The sequence below is a fragment of the Choloepus didactylus genome, chromosome 2, assembly GCF_015220235.1.
Source record: "Choloepus didactylus isolate mChoDid1 chromosome 2, mChoDid1.pri, whole genome shotgun sequence".
NCBI classification, from domain to species: Eukaryota; Metazoa; Chordata; class Mammalia; order Pilosa; family Megalonychidae; genus Choloepus; species Choloepus didactylus.
The window spans coordinates 186,589,857-186,596,415 of record NC_051308.1 but is presented as its reverse complement, the minus strand read 5'-3'; the positions used below and the strand labels follow the sequence as shown (position 1 = coordinate 186,596,415).

Genomic DNA, 6,559 nt, shown 5'->3' with positions numbered 1-6,559 from the left:
AGAAAAAATACAAATGGTTAAAAAGTACATGAAAGATGCTCAACATTACTAGCTAATAGGGAAATGCAAATCAAAACCATAAAGAAATATCATTTCACACTTTCCAGACTGGCCACTATTATAAATATATATATATAAATATGCTATATAAATATAATATATATTATATATATATCATATATATATAATATATATTATATATAAATATAAATATAAATATGCTAGAAATGAAGAAACTGAAGTCAAGAAAAAGATACCGTTTTCAATAGCAACTAAAAAAATCAAGTACCTAGGAATCAACTTAACCAAAGATGTAAAAGACCTATACAAAGAAAACTACATAACTCTACTAAAAGAAATAGAAGGGGACCTTAAAAGATGGAAAAATATTCCATGTTCATGGATAGGAAGGCTAAATGTCATTAAGATGTCAATTCTACCCAAACTCATCTACAGATTCAATGCAATCCCAATCAAAATTCCAACAACTTACTTTGCAGACCTGGAAAAGCTAGTTATCAAATTTACTTGGAAAGGGAAGATGCCTCGAATTGCGAAAGACACTCTAAAAAAGAAAAACGAAGTGGGAGGACTTACACTCCCTGACTTTGAAGCTTATTATAAAGCCACAGTTGTCAAAACAGCATGGTACTGGCACAAAGATAGACATATAGATCAATGGAATCGAATTGAGAATTCAGAGATAGACCCTCAGATCTATGGCCGACTGATCTTCGATAAGGCCCCCAAAGTCACTGAACTGAGTCATAATGGTGTTTTCAACAAATGGGGCTGGGAGAGTTGGATATCCATATCCAAAAGAATGAAAGAGGACCCCACCTCACACCCTACACAAAAATTAACTCAAAATGGACCAAAGATCGCAATATAAAAGAAAGTACCATAAAACTCCTAGAAGATAATGTAGGAAAACATCTTCAAGACCTTGTATTAGGCGGCCACTTCCTAGACTTTACACCCAAAGCACAGGCAACAAAAGAGAGAATAGATAAATGGGAACTCCTCAAGCTTAGAAGTTTCTGCACCTCAAAGGAATTTCTCAAAAAGGTAAAGAGGCAGCCAACTCAATGGGAAAAAAATTTTGGAAACCATGTATCTGACAAAAGACTGATATCTTGCATATATAAAGAAATCCTACAACTCAATGACAATAGTACAGACAGCCCAATTATAAAATGGGCAAAAGATATGAAAAGACAGTTCTCTGAAGAGGAAATACAAATGGCCAAGAAACACATGAAAAAATGTTCAGCTTCACTAGCTATTAGAGAGATGCAAATTAAGACCACAATGAGATACCATCTAACACCGATTAGAATGGCTGCCATTAAACAAACAGGAAACTACAAATGCTGGAGGGGATGTGGAGAAATTGGAACTCTTATTCATTGTTGGTGGGACTGTATAATGGTTCAGCCACTCTGGAAGTCAGTCTGGCAGTTCCTTAGAAAACTAGATATAGAGTTACCATTCGATCCAGAGATTGCACTTCTCGGTATATACCCGGAAGATCAGAAAGCAGTGACATGAACAGGTATCTGCACACCAATGTTCATAGCAGCATTATTCACAATTGCCAAGAGATGGAAACAACCCAAATGTCCTTCAGCAGATGAGTGGATAAATAAAATGTGATATATACACACGATGGAATACTACATGGTAGTAAGAAGGAACGATCTCGTGAAACATATGACAACATGGATGAACCTTGAAGACATAATGCTGAGCAAAATAAGCCAGGCACAAAAAGAGAAATATTATATGCTACCACTAATGTGAACTTTGAAAAATGTAAAACGAATGGTTTATAATGTAGAATGTAGGGGAACTAGCAATAGAGAGCAATTAAGGAAGGGGGCACAATAATCCAAGAAGAACAGATAAGCTATTTAATGTTCTGGGGATGCCCAGGAATGACTATGGTCTGTTAATTTCTGATGGATATAGTAGGAACAAGTTCACAGAAATATTGCTATATTAGGTAACTTTCTTGGGGTAAAGTAGGAACATGTTGGAAGTAAAGCAGTCATCTTAGGTTAGTTGTCTTTTTCTTACTCCCTTGTTATGGTTTCTTTGAAATGTTCTTTTATTGTATGTTTTTGGTTTTTTTTTTTAATTTGTTTTTCATACAGTTGATTTAAAAAAAAAAAAAAAAACAAGGAAAAAAATATGTAGAGCCCCCTTGAGGAGCCTTGGAGAATGCAGGGGTATTGGTCTACCCCACCTCGATGGTTGCTAACATGACCACAGACATAGGGGACTGGTGGTTTGATGGGGTGAGCCCTCTACCACAGGTTTTACCCTTGGGAAGACGGTTGCTGCAAAGGAGAGGCTAGGCCTCCCTATAATTGTGCCTAAGAGCCTCCTCCCGAGTGCCTCTTTGTTGCTCGGATGTGGCCCTCTTTCTCTAGCTAAGCCAGCTTGAAAGGTGAGATCACTGCCCTCCCCCCTGCGTGGGATCAGACACCCAGGGGAGTGAATCTCCCTGGCGGCGTGGAATATGACTCCCGGGGAGGAATGTAGACCTGGTGTCGTGGGACGGAGAACATCTTCTTGACCAAAAGGGGGATGTGAAAGGAAATGAAATAAGCTTCAGTGGCAGAGAGGTTCCGGAAGGAGCCGGGAGGTCAGTCTGGTGGGCACTCTTATGCACAATTTAGACAACCCTTTTTAGGTTCTAAAGAATTGGTGTGGCTGGTGGTGGATGCCTGAAACTGTCAAGCTACAACCCAGAACCCATGAATCTCAAAGACAATTGTATAAAAATGTAGCTTGTGAGGGGTGACAATAGGATTGGGAAAGCCTTAAATACCACACTCCACTTTGTCTAGTTTATGGATGGATGAGTAGAAAAATAGGGAAGGAAACAAACAAACAAACAAAGGTACCCAGTGTTCTTTTTTACTTCAATTGCTCTTTTTCACTTTAATTATTATTCTTGTTATTTTTGTGTGTGTGCTAATGAAGGTGTCAGGGATTGATTTAGGTGATGAATGTACAACTATGTAATGGTACTGTGAACAATCGAATGTACGATTTGTGTTGTATGACTGCATGGTATGTGAATATATCTCAATAAAATGAAGATAAAAAAAGAAAAAAGAAAAAATGCAAATGGTTAAAAAGTACATGAAAGATGCTCAACATTGCTAGCTAATAGGGAAATGCAAATCAAAACCATAAAGAAATATCATTTCACACTTTCCAGAATGGCCACTATTATAAAAAACAAAAACAAAAACAGAAAACAAAAACAACACTGAAGTGCTAGAGAGGATGTGAAAGAATAGGAACGCTCATTCACTGCTTTGGGAACGTAAAATGGTGCAATCACTTTAGAAGACAGTGTAGCAGTTCCTCAAGGAAGTTAAGTATAGAATTGCCATATAATCCCTCAATTCTGCTGCTAGGTATATACCCAGAAGAACTGAAAGCAGAGACTCAAACAGTTATTTGCACACCAATATTCACGGAAGCATTATTCACAGTTACCAAAGATAGGCGCAACCCAAAGAGAAGAGCAACACTTGTCCATCAATGAATGGATAAACAAAATGTGGTATATACATACACTGGAATATTATTCACCTATAAGAAGGAATGAGGTCCTGATATATGTGACAACATGGATGAACCTTGGAGACATTATGTTGAGTGAAATAAGCCAGACATAAAAGGACAAATATTATATGATCTCACTGATATAACTAATTATAATTAGCAAACTCAAAGAGCAAGAATCTAGAATATAGGTTACTAGGGGTTAAAATTGGGGTAGAGAAAGGGGAACCGATATTTAATTTGTGCAGAATTTTTATTTAGGTTGATTGTAAATGTTTGGAAATGGATAGTGGTGATGGTAGCACATTATTGTGAGTGTAATTAACAGTGCCGAATTATGTTGGTGAATGTGGTTGAAAGGAGAAGTCTTGGATCATGTATGTTACTGGGAGGAAAGTTAGAAGATAAAACATGAGACTATATAACCCAGTGGACCTTGTTGTGGATGATGGAGTATGGTTAATAGCACAAATCTAAGAATATTCTTTCATAAATTATAACAAATGTATGACACTATTATAAGGTGTTAATAAGGTAGTATAGGGAAAAATACACCTAATGTAAACTATAGTTATCAGTAATATGTTATTATTCTTTCGTCAATGGTAACAAAGTTATTACACTAATGCAAAGTGTCAACAATAGGGTGTTGTTCCAGTTTGCTAATGCAGCTGTTATGCAAAATACACGAAATGGATAGGCTTTTATAAAGGCGGTCTATTTGGGTTCAAATTTAAAGTTTTAAGGCCATAAAGTGTCCAAATGAAGGCATCAACAAGCTGATACCTTCCCTGAAGAATGGATGATGGCATCTGGAACACATCTGTCAGTTGGGAAGGCACATGCTGGTGTCTGCTATTCCTTTGCTCCCAGGTTGTGTTTCAAAATGGCTTTCTCCAAAATGTCTCTGAGTTTCTCTCAGCATCTCCAAAAGTCCTTCCGTCTGCATCTCCAAGAATCTGTAAGTGTCAACAAGCATCTCTTGGGGCATTTTGTCTTCTCTTAGCTTCTCCAGAGCAAACTCTGGGCTAGCATCTCAAAGTGTCAGCAAGTGTCTGGGTCTCCTAGCTTAGTTTATCCTAGGGGAATTTTAGTCTCTCTGCTGTCTGTGTGAGCTCCCTTTAAAAGACTCCAGTAGCCCCCCGCCCGCTGCGGGCCCAGGGAGGAGGGGCGTGCCGAGGTGTGCCGGCCTGGAAGACCATGAGTGCTCTGGGCTTGGGTCGTTGTCGCCGTGCCCAACTTTCCCGCCTCGTCTCTTTCAGCGCGACCCACCGGCTCCACAGCAAATCTGAGTAATGAAGAAAACTTGAAACTGTTTGGGAAATGCAACAATCCAAATGGCCATGGACACAATTACAGAGTTGTGGTGACAGTACATGGAGAGATTGATCCCGTTACAGGAATGGTTATGAACTTGACTGACCTCAAAGAGTGTATGGAGGAGGCAATTATGAAGCCCCTTGATCACAAGAATCTGGATCTGGATGTGCCATACTTCACTGATGTGGTGAGCATGACAGAAAATGTGGCTGTTTATATCTGGGAAAACCTTCAGAAATTTCTTCCTGTGGGAGTTCTTTATAAAGTAAAAGTGTATGAAACTGACAATAATATTGTAGTCTATAAAGGACAATAGATCTTTGGGTTAGCATTGTAGAAAGACCTGATTTCTTTCTGTATTTGAAAAAGATCTTTATCTCCTTAGAGCATTAAGGAGTCATCACATAATTGTTGTACCTGCACATTGTGTTCTGGAATGCAGATTTATTTAAATTATTGTAAGACCTGTTTTAAATTTAAATCTGTTTTAAAACCAAATTTGTACTATATCCTCAATGTCATTCTGGGAATCTTTTATTTATAGATTAAAAATCACTTATATTTTCATCAAAATGTTTTGGTATAGAATTATTTGAAAACCAAGAAGATAAAGATAAATTTTTGTACTGTTTCCTCCATTATCTCATATTTGGTACCCAAATTTTCTTGGATTATACAAATAGTAAAAATGTTTATAAGAATTACAATAGATGAATCTTAAAAAAAATAAAATACAGGTGGTCACAAAGTCTGGAAACTTACACAGTATATATATTTTTAATAGATTGAACTCTCGATTACTACTTCTAAGATATGCTGAAGGTGCAAATTTATTCAGTGAAAATTAGAGACACAAATCATCTAAGACAATGCATAGCAGATGTATATACAAGGATTGATGGAAATGCTGCTTTAATGCACATTGTTCATTGCAATTTTGCACAGCTTACTGAAATTTGAATTGTTAGTGAGGAACAACAGTTGAACATAGCATATATTATCAGTAAGCTATTATGTATTTGGTGTGTGTTTGCAGACTTTATGACCATCTGAACAATTTTAATTCAGAAGACAAGAATAATAAACACTTGTTTTAAATCCAGGTAAAATAGTCATCATGAAAAGGATGTATTATTTTGTGTAAGACATCTCCTACATACACTTTTTCCTAATTGATCCCATTTTGTTCCAAGTATTAAACTTACCTGCATAAGTTGAAGTATTAAAAAAAAAAAAAAAAAAAAGACTCCAGTAAACTAATCAAGACCTACCCTGAATTTGTGGGATCAAATATCCATAGAAACATTCAAACAAGAAGTCGTGCCCCAGCCAAAGTATAAATAACTTTGTCCCTGTGAGGTTATATTAAAGAATATGGCTTTTGGGGGGACATAATATATCCAAACCAGCACAGGAGTATATGGGAATGCTGTATTTTTTCATGACTTTTCTATAAACCTACACCCTCTCTAAAAAAATTTAAAATAACAATTAAAAAAAAACAACAAAAATCTTACACTAAGGGAAAGAAACAAGACACAAAATATTACATATTATATGATTCCATTTATATACAATGTAAATATAAATAAATTTATAGAGACAGAAATAGTTTACTGGTTGTATCAGTTTGTATATATTATGTCCCCCAGAA

The 6,559-nt window shown here is 36.5% G+C and overlaps 1 pseudogene; it reads left to right on the top strand.

Annotated features, from left to right (window-relative positions):
* Positions 1 to 4,785: 4,785 nt before the first annotated feature.
* LOC119519111 lies at positions 4,786 to 5,381 on the top strand (annotated as a pseudogene).
* Positions 5,382 to 6,559: the final 1,178 nt, after the last annotated feature.